The following is a 16,501-nucleotide window of genomic DNA, read 5'->3' on the forward strand; positions in this document are numbered from 1 at the left end:
CTATTAAATGTCCATGAGTTCTCTTAAGTGAATGGGGTGGTACTGAATGAGGACAAGTAGCATATGCCAACTGACGACACGTGGAAAGTCATGGGCCTCCAATGGCAGGTCATGACAGGGGGCTCATGTTTGCCAGTTTTGAAGTGCTGTTTCTTTTTCATTTTCTCAGTTTGTGTGTTTTGATCTGGAATTCAACTGACATTTTATTTACTATTTTTAATGCAAAGTCACCATGCATAAAAATTAAATTTTTGCCCCACATACTTGCTATATTATGAAAAGCAATCTGCTGTTAATAAAATAGAAACTAATCCCCAGAGGAAATGAATGTGCTTAGGAACCATGAGCTTAAAAGGGGGGGAAAAAACCACTGCTGCATTTGAAATAATGACAAGAAAGTGAACGAAACCTAATTCCTCTCAAAGTTAGGCAATCTTTATATCATGCTACTGATATCCTTAATGAAGAATGATGCATTTATTCACCATTGTGTATTTTTACTTTAGCTTATGCTGTACAATAATAAACATCTGTTTTCTAAGTTAGTGAGTAGAATGATGGGTTAGCTACTCACGTTTCCACAGCAGGTCAACTCCTAAAGGTTTGTTCAGGTGCAGCTAGCAGAGTGTTGTACTTGTGGGAAAGGACTGTTCAAAAGTGGAAGTGTTCCAGAGAGAGTCTTCAGTCCAGCTGGGTTGTTCTCCTGAAAAATCCAGATGAAGGATTCAGAGAAGGCAACCCAGTGTGGGAATCCAAACAGAGTGTTACAGTCTGAGTCAAGAAACAAGGCTTAACCTGAAAGCACCCTTTGGCATGTGTCACTTGTATAAGGGAATGATTGCAAGTGACTGAAATGAGGTAGAAAGCAATGGCAAGATTGCAGACTTTTCACAACCTAAAGGAAGAGGGGGGAGATTTTTTTGCCCATCACTGGACACCAGTTGCAAAAGATGTAATGGGGAATACCATGGTTACTTTTTCAGGCCCTGACCCTGCAAAACATGTACACATGCTTATCTTTACTCACTATTTGTATTACAGTAATTCTTAGAGGCCCCAAGCAAGGTTGCAGAACCATTGTGCTAAGCACTGTATATACACATATTAAGAGAGTCCCCAAAGAGCTTACCATTTAAATAGACAAAAGGTGGAAGGGAACAGCACAAAGATTAAGTGACTTGCCCAAAGTCACATCAGGAGAATGGCAAAGCAAGGGACAGAGGCTAGGTCTCCCGAGTCCCAGTCAAAGGATTTATCCACAGAATCATGCTGCCTCGAGTGTGTTCAGGAAAATCAAGACCTCTGGGAACTGCCCATGAGCAGTGGGAAAAGGAAGTGTCCATCACAAGAGTCCTTATTCAGGCAAATCATCTTGTAATGCTCGTTGCAGGAGGTTGTTGAAATAACTAGCCAGGAGTCTGGTGTGAGCCAAAGAAATCCTATTGTGAAAGAATAATTATTTCCCCTCTCGAAAGATCAAAGGGTCCCTAAATACATTTATAGACTACCAAGAGCTGGACAGCAGCCCATAACAGGAGACAATTAGATCTGCTGAGGGGGAAAAAGAAAGTTATTCCTGTCATTTTAAATGTTAGTGAATGTATTGCAGGCAAAATGTGCCAGAGCATCAGCCCTGGAGACTGAAATGCTCAGACTATCCATAGACCATGCACAGCACAGAAAGCAGGAATGCAGGTTTCTCTGTCACACTGCCCCAGCCAATGTATCTGATACCTGGAGGCACCTTCTCTGGAGGGTGTTGGGGTGGAGGGGTTCAGGTTCCTTGACCCATGTAAACATTGTTTTCTCTGACCCTCTTATAATTTTATTGCACACACATCAGTCTAAGCATGTTTTCTGTTGCTCTAGGGACTGAAAGTGTTAACTTACAATATAGAGGCCAGATTCCAGTCTCAGTTACCAGGGTGACACTCCAATCTTACACTGATGTAATTGAGACTGGAATCTGGTCCCCACATTGTAAGTCAATGGAGTCACCAGTGCTACAGATAAGAACCAGGCCCTGTATGTTTTGATGCATCCTGGACAGGGGCGGCTCCAGGCCCCAGCACGCCAAGCATGTGCTTGGGGCGGCAAAATGCCTAGAGCCGCCCCTGATCCTGGAAGTCGGATGACATGCCAATTCACCGATGCTCACTGCTGGTTGTGTTTTTGTAAGTGTACGTCATACAGTACAAGAACAAGACAACTCAGTTTACTCTGTTCTAATGGTAATCGTTAGTTGGGAACAAAGACCCTCGCCCCCAATGTGTGCGCTAACTTGAACAAATTGTTGTGTAATTGCTTCCTGGCAATACCTGTTTTCCACCACTAGATGCCAGTGTTTGCATTAGTAGGAACAGCAACTCTCAGGACAGAAGTCCTGTTTTAAACGTTCATGGTTAATGCCTCCTTTTATTCTTGTGGGGCTTTGCTTTTCACATTTTGTTTGTTTAATAAGTTACTTCATGATATGGTGAATTACAAAGCCATTACTAGACTTTTGCTACAACCAGCAGAATGCCAGTAAAATTAAATGAGGCATCTTCATCAAAGTAAATTCTTTTTACATTTTTTATTATAAGCTCAGCAGGACATATTTTGAAAGTAACGTGTTTATGCTTCAACTTTAATCACAAAGGCAAAATAACAACTTCAGCTATGAATTTTCTTTTTCAAAATATATCATAGCTATGAAACCCCATTCAACAGCTATCATCTCCCTCACCCATTTAAAGAGCAATAACCTTTTCTGCTTCATTTAGATACCAATTCAAAAAAAAATTAAGCCCCAACAACTTCTGGATGGAATGATCCTGCTCCCATTTAAATCAAAGGGACTTTTACAACTGACATCATTTGGAGTAAAACTGGTGCCAAACAGTGGTTAATTTACAGGACGGAGTTTTTGAAGGATCATTTCCCTCAGTCATATTATATTCTGGTAAATAACCCTCCATGAGGGACTCTGCTGTTCTTTCATTGCTGTCTCTCAGCCAAGCAAATTAATACAAGAAACTGATGCACCTTCAAACCATCTTCTGTCATCACCGAGGTTCTAAGAAGAGTCCCACCAGCAACCACAGTGGGATTAGTGCTCTCTAAGCCTGTGGCTGATTTACAGAAGGCCAAGAATTTACATTAGGAGGGTCTGGTTTTGCTCATTCTCAGACTGATGCAAATGAGAAGTAAGACTCTGTGGAAGGTAGCTGAGTTACTGACGTAAGACCAATGTTAGATCAGATTCAGGCCCAAGATCTGTATGTTATTTCAAGACCATAATTAGCAAGACGTTATCTCCTCCTCTGGCTACTTCATGTCCCAAATATCCATAGATACTAGGCCCTCCGTAGAGAAAATGGCTAGAACTGGAGTAACCTGCTATGACAATAATGAAGTATCCTAGGAGCTTTTGCAGTGAGACATAGAGCAGGTGTCTTTCTCTACAGCAGACTATTAGAGAATATAGAGCTCTGAGCGTAGAGAATCCCTGTTTTAGTCAGATGCAGGAACAAGACCTCAGAGTGGTTATTTCAGTGCTGATGAACCACATCTTCAGAGACTGATTTTTTTTTTAAATTCAAACCTTGAGAGAAATATAGAAAAGTGAATCACGTTCTTTGTGGGATTGAGAGAGTGAATCTACTGGTTTAATAATAGTAATGAGCATGTTTAATCTCCAAAGTACTTACAAACATTTACTAATTAATCCTCATAACATTCCCAAGAGGTAGATATTTTAGTATGTTCATTTGACAGGTGGGAAGCTGGGAGGGGTCAAGTGACTTTTCCTGGGCCATAATCATAGAATATCAGGGTTGGAAGGGACCTCAGACTAGTCCAACCCCCTGCTTAAAGCAGGACCAATCCCCAGACCCCTAAAGGATTGACCTCACAACCCTGGGTTTAGTAGGCCAATGCTCAAACCACTGAGCTCTCCAGCTATCACAGTTAGAATTAGAACTCAGGAGTACCTGGCTCCTGTCCAATGCTCCAAGCACTGACTAGACCATACCTTTCTCTTAGGCTACTGCTCCCAAAATGCCAATGACCCACATAACTCAGTAGTAAGATGGTTGCCAAGTGTAAAGAACAATGTGACAGATCATCCCCTAAGGATCTGTGCACATAAAGGACCTTCTACATGGCACCCGTCCCTCCTGCACAGAAGGGGTGAGGTTCTGGCATCTCCACAGCACTGTTTCTTTCCTCCTCCACACCCCCTGAAGGACTAAGGTTTTGGAAATGTACATGGGGGAAGGGGAGGTTGGGATGAGTCTGGATGTAGCAAGTTCATCATCTCCTCCACTTCAGAGTTTTCCAGGAAAATTTATACAGTCTGGTCCCCTTTCCTTGTGTAGGGAACCCCCTTTTATGGGTAATCCCAGGGTCAGCTGTTTCCTGAGGGCCTCAGAGTTGCCATAGAGAGATGGAAAGGAGCTGCCTTTACACTAACCCAGAATGCCTCTGCACTGCAGGGAGGAGGGGGGAGAAGTCCGTACCAGCCTCTTTAATTCCTTTATGCTGCTCTAATAGTGCAAAAGGACCTTAGGCAGAGTGGAGGATTTTTAGGGGCCTTTCCTTAAAGGTTATTTGGTGCCTTAATATAATTTAAATAAAATCTGAAGTTGGTCCAAACATGTGAACATTTTTTAAATTTCATAATGGTTTGTTCTGAAGTATTTGAAATGCCCCTACTTTTAGTTTTTTCAAAATTTGTCATGATTTTTAAAAAGTCAAAAACAATGTCAAATGGTTATTTACATTTTTATTTCTCAAAGAACATAGTAACTAGTTCAATAATGTTGAACATACATATACATTCTTCAAGGCACAACATTTTTTACAAACAAAAAGAAGAGATTTCCCACTCCACCCCCTTCCCCACAAAAAATTGTGAAAAATTGTTGCCAAATGCAATTTTTCATGAAAAATTGCAACCAGTTTTACTCAAACCAAAATGCAACATAAATTGGTAACTTGACAAATAAATGCAAGAGCCTGTGCAACATCACCAGCATCCCACCCCTCACACAACCCCAGCACACACACAATTAGCAAACTAAAAAGAAATCATATTGAGCCATTAGCCCAGAAGGATGCCACAAATGTAGTCTGGTGAACAGTGATTAGAGTGTTTCTATCTGTATCTATACTTGCAAAACAAAGATGTGTAATTCGCCCCCAAACATGGCAGAGGAGGCTGTCATGCAGTCTGGACAGATATTTTCACCACCCTGACATCTAACCTTGCCCTGTAATTAACTGACAAGCCACACACATTTCAGCTGGTTTGGCTGCTTCAACTAATGAGTGGCTCAGGACTCAACTAATGTGGACCCTGAATTACCTGCCACTCATAGATTAGTCCTTGTGGTTACATGGAGCAAGACAGGTGCAGAATTGTGGTAGTGTCTGTTAAATGGGAAAGGACATCTACACTGGGGGAGGGGAAATCAATCTAAGATATGCAACGTCGAAGTATCTTAGTTCGACTTACGTGGCCGTCCTCACGGGGGCGAGTTGACTGCCACGGCTCCCCCATCGACGCTGCTTGCTCCTCCTGCCAAGGTGGAGTACGGGCGTCAATTCGTGGATCGATTTATCGCGTCCAGACGAGACGCGATAAATCGATCCCCGATAGATCGATTACTACCCGCCGATCCAGCTGGTAGTATAGACGTACCCAAAGAGAGGGCCATGTTTCAATCTGGTGCAACTCACTGACTTTAGTCACACATACTGAATGTTTTGGATGGCTAACCATATAAGAACAAAACCTTGAAGTTCCTGTATGTTCATTACCCGAGACATAAAATGCTTGACATTTTAATTAAGATCTACAGTATCAATATCACAAAATTAGTCCGAAGTTACAAGAGCAGGATCCAATCTGATTGTAAAAACATGGTTATTCAATTGATGGCCAGCACTCAGTCATAACCAGAGCTGAGCTAGGATCAGGAGTCCAAGTTCAAGACTGGGGAAAATAAGAAACCAAGGGAAACTACCTTCTCAAATAATCCTTGGAGGAGCTGTGATTTTAGCATGAAAGGATGGAGTGCAGCTTTAAAGTAGACAAATGAAAATCCTGCTGCCATAATTTCCCTGTAAGATAAAGCAGACTTGATCTTGTAATACTGGCCTCTGACGTGTGTTTTTATTGGGACCGTCCTCCATATTAAAGAAACAAATCACTCCACTTTTAATATTCAAGATTACTCCAATATGTATGCATTCAGAATTTTTGTGGGCTAATCCTTTCCTGGGAATAAAGTTCCCTAGTGTAAATGTTGAAGGTGAATGGAAAAAGAAAAAAAAATGGAGAAGTGATTTTGGTTCCTATATCAGATCACTTTTTAAATACTTTTCCTGCTTGTTTTTTTTATACTTGAAATATCCGATTCTTATTTCCTCTCTAAGGAGGGCAATGGCAAAATCTCTCCAGGACTGATGATGTCAAACAAAATTGTAGCTTCACCTGTGGCTTTTCCTCCCCACAATTGCAGGTGGAAGAGATTCAGAAGCATGTGACATAGTGAAATCAACTGGAAAAAAATAGATGCCTCTAAGAGCAGAATATGGGCTTAACAATGGAATGAGCTTAACTAGAGGTAGTGCTGTCCAATGGACAGAGCACTAGACCGGAACTCAAAAGACAGGTTTCTAGTCTCAATTCTGCCCTGGTCTACTGGGTGACTTTGGGCAAATCACTTGTCTTCTCTGTGCCTCAGTTTCTCCCTCTATACAATGGAGACAATGAAACTTACCTCATCTGTAAAGCACCTTGAGATTTACTGATATAAAAGTGATACAAGAGCTAGGTCTTATTGCTGCAAATGGATTCATATGCTGCAACATAAGAATTTCCCTGTACTTAAGTTCTAGGGTCATAGATCCTGAAGTATTTCTCCTACTAGCGCGACTGGCTGGTCAAAAAAATTGCAGCAAAAGAACCAAAGAGCAAATTCATTGATGGCCTCAGTGACTGTGGGTATGTTGACACAGCAATAAAAGACCCACAGCACTGCCATGGCTGGCTCGGCTCAGGCTGTGGGGCTAAACACTTCAGCGTAGACATTAGAGCTTGGGCTCTCAAACCCAATGTGAAGGGAATGGATCTCAGAGCCCAGGCTCCAGCCCAATCCCCAATGTTTGCAATTTTTAGTCCCAGTCTGTGCCCCATGAACCCGAGTCAGTTGACCCAGACTTGAAGACTCCGTGCCATGTTTTTTATTGCAGTGTAGACATATTCTGTAAGTCCACTGATATCAGTAGACTTGCACCTGTTTACATGGTGAATTTCATCCCTGGGATACTTGGTCTACAATAGGAGATTTATATTTGTGAATGAAAAGGGGCTAGAGCTCTCCAGTGAGAGCCAGGAGTGAGTTCTCACCTCTCCTCTCCAGTACAGTAAGTGTCCTAACTGATCAACCATTGTGGATTTAGCTATTAAGAGTTGTGACATTACAAATGGTGGAAATGCCAAGAATACTGTTCAGAAATTATCATAGAATACCAGGGTTGGAAGGGACCTCAGGAGGTCATCTAGTCCAACTCCCTGCTCAAAGCAGGACCAATTCCCAGACAGATTTTTGCCCCAAATGGCCCCCTCAAGGATTGAACTCATGACCCTGGATTTAGCAGGCCAATGCTCAAACCACTGAGCTATCCCTCCATAAAAGCTTATGGTGGCAATGGAAAAACAAGGTATATTTGATGCACTAGAAAGATCTTCATCCCTACAAGGGATGTGTTTAAATTGTCACATTTATATGTATGGACTCAGTTCTACAGTCCTTACTCTTTTTTTAATTTACTGGAAACAGCAGCCAAAGCTGTGGACCAGATTCTGATTTCACACCAGTTTTAGACCACTGACTGAAATTGAATCCTGCCTCATTTACATGGTATAAGGAGAATCAGCTCCAATATTTCTACATTTGGCAGGTGTTTGTCATGAGAAAACTATTATTCACTGATAAAAGGAAAAGCAGGTAATAATGTGTTAAAAATAAGATGGAAAATATAAACTAAACCCACTCAACCAACAGCCCCCTCAGCCTATCAAATCACAGCTTCCACCCCCTAGAACCATGTATCCCCCTGCAAGGAGACACCAGCCTGGAAAATCACCACATCACCAAAACCTTGCAAGAGAGATTCACAAAGGAATCATTCTAACAGTACACATTCCCTGGGGGCAAAGTCCACCCCAGTGCCAACAATAAGTAAGCAACACCTATGCCCTCCATGCAGGCCTTGATTCAGCTATAGCAGTTCTAAGGTGCTCACCTCCCTGGTATCTAATCTTCATTGAGCTTAAAATAGCCTGGAGGGCTTTGCATGGGTCTCTTGAACTGGGTTCATTGTCACCCTACCAGACTATGGCCTCTATTGAAATAAATATCCAATATTTAGCACATCCAAACATTAACTAATTAAAGCCAACCATCCCTGTGGGGTGGGCATTATCCCTATTTTATAAATGGGGAACACTGAGGCACAGAAAGGTTCAATGACTTGCCCAAGCATACCATGAGCAATAGATAATAGAGAAAAAAACCATGAGTCCTGATTCCTGTTTTTGGGGTTAGTTCCCTGGAAAGCACTGAGACCAGCAAACCATGTCGGAAGCGTGGTATATGCTTCAGCAAGATGGAGAGAGAATAGGAGGGCTGACCAGAGACCTAGTGTGGGGTTTCCCACCACGGAGGAGAAGAACCCAGAGGAAGAAGAGCACCACACCTTGCAGGAGAAGCCTTCCCAGACTGCTAAAAGCTTGCTAAATGCATGCTCACTGCAGTCAGAGTGCTGGCCTGAAGCCATTTAAAGGAGAAATATACCTATTACCATTAAACTCAAAAGTGCTGGAATAGGATATTCGTAATGGAATCAGAATCAGTGGGGAATGGCCATCTTCACAGAGTTATCCTAAAGCCAGAAAAATGTAGCAAAGATAAAATAGGAAATCACCCTGCCTCTGAGCACTACCCCAAACCATTTACCAGCTCTGAGATGGACCCTAAGGATTCCCTACCTCCAGCTTCAGGCTGGCTGCTGCAGGGCAGGACTGAGGTATGTTAGCAGAACAACACAAGGGATTGCAATTTAATGGATGCTGCAGTTTAAGATGACTGAGATGTTTTGGCAAAGCTGTGTGTGGGGCTCAGGACTGGAATAGCAGGGGACTGACGTGTACTGGCAGAGCTATGTAGTGAATCTTGTCCAGAACCTGTTTATGCTGTGTCTGCTTTAACCACTGCTCTTTATTCCTCACTTTCATAAACAGCAAGCTGACCAACAAAGGTCGGAATGAGAACCTGACATGATACTAAGCAAACAATTTTTCAAGGGGTTATTTTGGAGCTACGCAGCGAGAGAATGGTTAGCTAGCTCCTCCTGGGCCACATTGTGCAATCCTTACTCACACCACAGACTTCAGCGGGGCTACTTGTGAGCGCAGTCTAGCTCACTGAGGTCAGGCGCATGGAATCACAAAGACATAGGATTGTATCACACAGCCATTTTGGACATCAGAAACAGCTCAAATGAATATGGTCCAGCACCTCTCCTCTTTATTTCAGGGCAATATTTACAAACCTCCCCCTTCACCCATCCCCTGGAATTGGAGAGCAAGAGGAGATGTCTGCTTGCATCTGTGACCCTGGCAACTCTTCACAAGCAGAGACAGCTGAGTCACTAATATTTAGAAAAATACCACAATTGACTGTATTCAGCCCTGCGGAGAACTCCTGCTGGGTATTCACAGCTAAACATTAGCAACTCAGCCATTTCTGGCAGCCTTTGTGAAGGGCTGTAGATTCAATTTGATGACCTCCAACAAACCCACTTCCACTGCAAGTATCTTTTAAAAAAAAATACATTAAATCCCTAATTGATACACTGAAATGGGAGGAGACAACCCTTCCCAGCCTCAGTGGATGTCCCAGATCACCCTACAGACCCAGTCATATGACTTGCCTGGATGCTGTGTGCATTGGCTCTGTTATCACCATTGCCTAATGTGATTTAGTACTGTCTGTAATGCATTATTTAAACATGAGAATGTGAAAATGCAGCAGTTGGATATGGAATAGGATGTGAAATACTGTTGAAAAGCTAAAACATGCTGTATGCAGGGTTTTTATTTTTTTAAGGACTACTTTGACAATTTTTTATATCCTTGGACAATTTTTTTCTCCATTAGCCATTAGAGTCTTAATTTAAAAGGCACAGCGGGGAATAGCTAGATTCAGTGCTTTGTATTATATATAAGTTGATATATAATACAGTTGAATAGGAATCTAAATATTTATTTCCTGGATGTCTGCACTGTATAAAGTAATTTATTTACTAAAAAGTAAATACAAGTCTCATTTTGAGAGTTCTGTTTCTCAATTAAGATGTTATGACAATGATATGGACAATATTTGCTGATGCTACCATAATCAAATCAATTAACACCTCATTTATACCTTACAATTACTTCTTATGCTGCACAGAAGATTTCTAATTCAGCTTCTAAATGGACCAATTGTTTGGGCACCCTTCTGTCTCTGCCGACTGCAGAGATTTCATTGAGACCAACACATTTGCTTTGATAAATTTGTTTTTAGTGCATGCGGCTTCCTGTTTATCTAACCTAGCAAAACCTGACCAACCACCAACCCTTAGTCTTCCTCACACAACATTACAATGCAGCACTAGTTCAACAAGAAGACTCTGCAGAGAAATGTTTAGTGAATAAAGTTTGTCAAGAATATAGCCCATTGTTGGGGTTACCAAAAGATATTAATTCAATGACAACAAAATGATCTGGATACGAGCTGTGGTGAGACTGACTATTATATATAAGATGTGTAAGACATACTAACTAGGTGGTTACATAGAGGAAACTTTTTAACACATATAGTGTAAATTGGAATGTGGAACAGAGACACTGCATGGAGTGTAGTCCTGATTTCCTCCCCCCCCCTACCCCCAAACATTCCCTGCTGAGCAGTGCCACAATTAATCAAGGTTTCTAGGTTTTAGTTAATTGCTGGACCCCAATAAATTGGTTTGTACTGGCTTTGGTCCAGGCCTGATAATTTTGCAGCCTTGAGTTTGGAAACTGCTGCACGTTCACACAGGAGTCTGCAAGGAGGGAGCTGGGCTAGAAAGAATAAAAGAAACACTTGTTGTGCTAGGCTCCATTAATACTGAAAAAGCCCGTCCACCAGTGACCATGTCCTTCGCTGTTTATTTTCTCCATATATCTTATAATGTTTTTTATGATGAAAAAAACCCTCCTTTATTTTAAACTCTCGCTGGAGATAGTTGTTCTCAAATGGGGTGCCTCTAATTTCACCAGTTTCCCCTTGGAAATTTCCACTCAACTTATCCTTGGCTGAAAAGTTCAGTGAAGCTTTTTGAGAATGGTCTAAAAACGTTACCCCTTCTGCACCTCTGTTTGCCTGCAAGGTTCACAGATTTCCGCCAAGCAGATCAATGCTTACTGCCTTATAAACTGGGCCAGAGGAATAGCCTAGGGGCAGAGAGACCCGGTTCCATAAGCTGGCCCAAAATTAGCTCTTTGTGAGCAACCTTAGGTACCAGAATTAAACAGACTATGAAGAAAATTGCAATGGTGTTTTCCAACATGGGCAAGCTCAGAATCAGAGAGACTGGTGACACTGTTGCGTAGGAAGTCTGGTGTCTCAGGCTTTGTTCTAGAGTAAATATATTATATTGTTATTAACGTGGAAGAAAAGATGAGCCAGGGAAGGGCTACGTGCTCTCAAGTCCCACTGGCCTCCATGCTCAGCACCTAGCAGGTCCTGGCCCATGCTAGCAAATATTTGACTTTGTTCTCCTTAGAGAAGTCTCATTTTGGCAATTTCAAAAACTCTCTCAAGTCTCTGTGCAAGAGTTACATAAAGTGTGAGGTGTTGTCAACTTTGGCTCAGAGAGACAAGATTAGCAGCAATAATCATGGTTTTATAAAAGCATCTTTAAACTGCGATTCAGGGCCCTATTCAGTCCTCCTGACTAACTCAGTGTTGCTTTAGAAAGATGAACTGGATAGGGCTATCCAGCTGCAAAGAGACCCCAATCCGTAACTACTTCGATATCATAGCATAATTCTATGCACTCTTAACCTGCAAGGCTAGCCAAGGCGATCTATTAGTCATGTTTTGCACCTGGGGCGGTGAGTAGCTAAGTGGCCCCCAGCCAGTGGGCACAAGTTAAATAGTAAGTACACTAAAGGGACTCCATTGATGGGGGAAAGATAGCAAAGGAAACAGGTCTCTCCGGCTGAGAGAAGCCCAGGATTAGGGGACACAGAGACTACAGGAGCAGCCCACTACAGGGTCAGGATACTAACAAGGGCAGTCAGGGCCAAGGATCAAAGCAGGGGCAGACCTGAGGCTAGGAGTAGCCAAGGAGTTCATAGTCAGTGTCAGGCCAGAGTCAACACCAAGGGTCAGAGTTCAAGTCAGGAGGCAAAGTCCAAAACAGGCCAAGAGTTCAAGAACACAAGCAGTCACAGCACCCATAGGAGAGCAACACTGTTACCAGGACACTTCCTGGAATGCCCCTTGGGTTTATATAGGGCAGGGAGCCAATCAGGAGCCATCGGGCTGCTGCCTGTCTAACTCTTGAGGCAGAACTTCCTATGGTCTGTGTCCACAGTGGGTCATGGGAAGCAGAGCATAAGCTAGTAATAGTTGCTGCTGGGTGTCAGTCTGGGGCTGTTAACTACCTAATAGCTCTACAGGCCTGGGCCCTAGACCCAGAGGGCATTACATGCGGGGGGGGTAATGTAGGCTCCTGCTAGAGAAACTATAAGATACAGTATGTAAGTAGAGAAGGAAAGACTTCAGTAGCCCACGAAGGGAGGAGAACTATTCAGTTTTGTTCAAACTTGTTTACAATACCCCAGAAGGGATGTGAACTTAGGTGACTTAGCCAGAGGGCTGGGCCACAGAAGACCACTGGCAGGAGCTGCTACAGCAGAAGATTGAGGCAACATCCTGCACCAATGCAAGGGGGCACTCAGAGCCCCACCACACTGCTATTCAGATACGTGGCCAAATCATCAGCTGCTGAACATTGCTGTAGTTCCATCGAAGTGAATCCTGATTTACACCAGCTGAGTATCTAATCCATTATTTCAATCGTAAGAAAGAACTTTTATTGAGTTCACATGAGCTTGCCATTTTCAGAGTCAGATGACAGCAGCACTGAAAAGAAGCAGTATAAAAGCTCATTCCAGAATTTAAATGGTCCTTGAAGGAAGATTTTGTGCCACTTTTAACAGTATATTCTGAAAATATAATCTAGTTATGCAGGCACTGTTAGAGACATAGTATAATAGTTTTGTATATATTTTCTGTGTACAAGAGCCATACACCACATGAAATCAGTTGATTATAATATATATATATATATATATGGGAATCATATACTGTGACTTGGAAAGGTTCATTTTAACTCATTCAAACATTCATCACATGACATCCACTGGAGATTCAGACCAGCATTTTCAAGTGGCCTAAGATTTAGGCACCTAACTTCCAATAACTTTCAACAAAAATTAAACAAATAATGAAAAATATTTATGATTAATTATTATTATTATTAGAGAGAAACAAGAAGTCAGCATCCTGACATTACTGGGAAATGTATCTAAACAAGTAAATTCAGTGAATAAACAACCAAAGAAGATAAATTGGAGATCAAAGATTTCTGTCAGAGAGCAAGATGCAGTATGGAGAGTAAGATACATCCTGTCCAGAATTAGACCAGGTATAAATTTCAGAAAAGGCCATGAACTTGAGAGGGGAAAAAGCAAGACATTCTAAAATTGTCCCAAGGCTCAACCCTCATCCTTCCAGAATTTCTATGTAAACAGGACACCTAACTCTCTCAGGCACTTTTGGAAATGCTAGCTAAAATTCCTTCCTCAATTTGGTTATATCACTGCAAAAGCCCTCATTAGCGTTTTGCCTTCCAGGGACTGCTAGGTATGATCTGATGCTCACTTGACTCTAAGGCTACCGTTTATGCAGCTCTTGTTTCACATGAGAAATCTTGATTCATACAAATTGTCCCATTGACAACATACGGGATTATTTTTGTGAGAAAGGGTTGTAGGATTAGGCCCATAATTATGTCCAGGATACTATGGTGATGGACACCTTATAAATGTCATAAATAGATTAGATTAGAGGGCAGATGCAGATGAACACTTTGCGATCAAGGCATATACAGGATGGCATTCCTCACACTCATCCTTCTCAACCAATGGCCTGTATACGTCTCATGTGCAAGACTGGTCACAGTTCTGGTTGGCAGAACATTATTTGCAGTGTAGTGACTTTTAAAGTTATCCTTACATTTCTCCTGCACTCTTTTTCTTGTCACAATTTGCTTTATATTTCCATGACTGTTGGAGGGTTTCACCGATCACTAAGTAAAGGCCAATCTGTGCAATTTTATTTTTGATTTAGGAATTGTGATAAAGTTCCTCCTCTACCTTGGTGGGTCCTGCGCTTAATGGCAGATTTTGCTAGCCTCAGAGATCTTCCTGTGTTGGATCAGGAGTTGGGAGGTTTTGGGGGGAACCCGGGCCCGCCCTCTACCCCAGGTTCCAGCCCAGGGCCCTGTGGACTGCAGCTGTCTAGAGTGCCTCCTGTAACAGCTACATGACAGCTACGATTCCCTGGGCTACTTCCCCATGGCCTCCTCCCAACACCTTCTTTGTCCTCACCACAGGACCTTCCTCCTGATGTCTGTTAACGCTTGTACTCCTCAGTCCTCCAGCAGCACATCCTCTCACTCCCAACTCCTTACACACCCCTCACTAACTGGAGTGAGAGCCTTTTTATACCAGGTGTCCTGATTAGCCTTAATTAATTCTAGTAACTTCCCAATTGGCTACAGGTGTCCTAATTAGCCTGCCTGCCTTAGTTAGTTCTAGAAAGTTCCTGAGTGTTCTGGAATAGTCCCTGTTATCTTACCCAGGGAAAAGGGACCTGCTTAACATGGAGCTAATGTATCTACCTTGGACCACTCTTTTGTACCCATCTGGCCTGATCTTGTCACAGACTATATTCTATTTGCATTTTTGAGATATTAAAATATTTCCAGCCATTCTCACTTCTCAGACACTGATGCTTTTTCCTGAAGACAGGGAAGCTGCTCAGCTGAGACTTCAAGTTTTATGCTGTGTTTATTAAAATTACTTTGCACTTTGTGCCTCTCATCCAAGAATCTCAAAGCATTTTGCAATTGTTAATTTGCTAAGACTCACAATAGCCCTGTTTAGATAAATATTTTAATTACCAATGATAAAGTTTGGGGGTGGAATCCTAGACCTCTTGATGTTTTACCCCTGACGACCAGTGGCCAGGATTTCACACAGGTAACTAAGGCAGAGAGTGGTGTATTGATTGATGTGCCCAAAGACACAGTGAGTGAACAGCACAGCAAAGAATCCAGATTTCCAATCTTCTTTTGTAATCACAAAATAATGTTCCATCCTCAAACTTTTTCTGTTTAGCATATAGTGCTCATAAAAAATGCTGGACAGACGACCAAGCTCGTGTTTCCATTATGAATCCCAATGTCAGGAGTTGATTGTACCCATAAAAATTCACTCACGGCTAAAAAATAGCATTATAAAATCTGGGGAATAATCTTCTATTTAATAAGTTTTCAAAACACTCAGTTCAAGTTATAGGCATGAGAAATATTTCTTCAAAAAAAAACCACCCATAGGAGTTTACTAATTCAAAAGCTTCCTTTCACACTTGTATAATTTTGCAGATTCCTAGACCTGACCACAGGCTAACCATCCCTCTAAATCTAAATGACTGAGTTAATATTTGGTATTAAGAAAACTCCAAAAATGTGTATCAATATATTTGAGTGTATGCATGCTTCTCTTGTTCTCTTTTTATTACCACAACAACGGAGACATTAGACATAACTGAGTATTGCTAAGCATCTTAGCTGCATCCACAGCACGAGGAGATGGGCTCGCTAACTGTCAGTTTCACAGGTTTTTAGCTATACACGTTCTTTATTATCTTTAATGAGAGTCATGTGGCTTCATCTCTGAGCTTTTTAAAACTTTAAAGCATCCTTGTAGCTTTAAGACCCATCCCTGGGGGCTCATGGGGAGATATTCTGTTTCAAGCACAATTCCTTCCTCCCAAAACTCCAGAGCATGTCGCTTTGCATGTTCAGCCAGTCAATTCTGCTGGCAGTGTGTAAGGTGACAAATACCTGACCAGCGCCTTCTCTCCTTTGGGGTGTTCTGTGCCCCAGGGGTGCTAAATCCCTATGCTTTGGGGAATACAGGAACTGCAATTGCACTCTACTGCATGGGCCCAGAGCAAAGGAGGCTTTCTGCTTTGCACTGTATCTGAGTATTGCAGTCCATAAGGTATGTGATATGTAATGTTCACAGACTCTCTAATACAGGGCCATATCAGATGCAATGCAC

At 42.1% G+C, this 16,501-nt stretch overlaps 1 protein-coding gene across 1 annotated transcript in view; it reads right to left on the minus strand.

Annotated features, from left to right (window-relative positions):
* The window catches only part of PAK3 (p21 (RAC1) activated kinase 3), a 180,340-nt gene extending 179,740 nt beyond the window's left edge, over window positions 1-600 (minus strand). The window contains exon 1 of the mRNA XM_039488709.1: window positions 575-600. The gene's annotated coding sequence lies outside the window, so the exon portion shown is untranslated. The remainder of the gene's footprint in view (window positions 1-574) is intronic.
* Between the last annotated feature and the right edge of the window lie 15,901 nt (window positions 601-16,501).

This window comes from Mauremys reevesii, linkage group 9 (assembly GCF_016161935.1).
Source record: "Mauremys reevesii isolate NIE-2019 linkage group 9, ASM1616193v1, whole genome shotgun sequence".
Lineage (NCBI taxonomy): Eukaryota > Metazoa > Chordata > Testudines > Geoemydidae > Mauremys > Mauremys reevesii.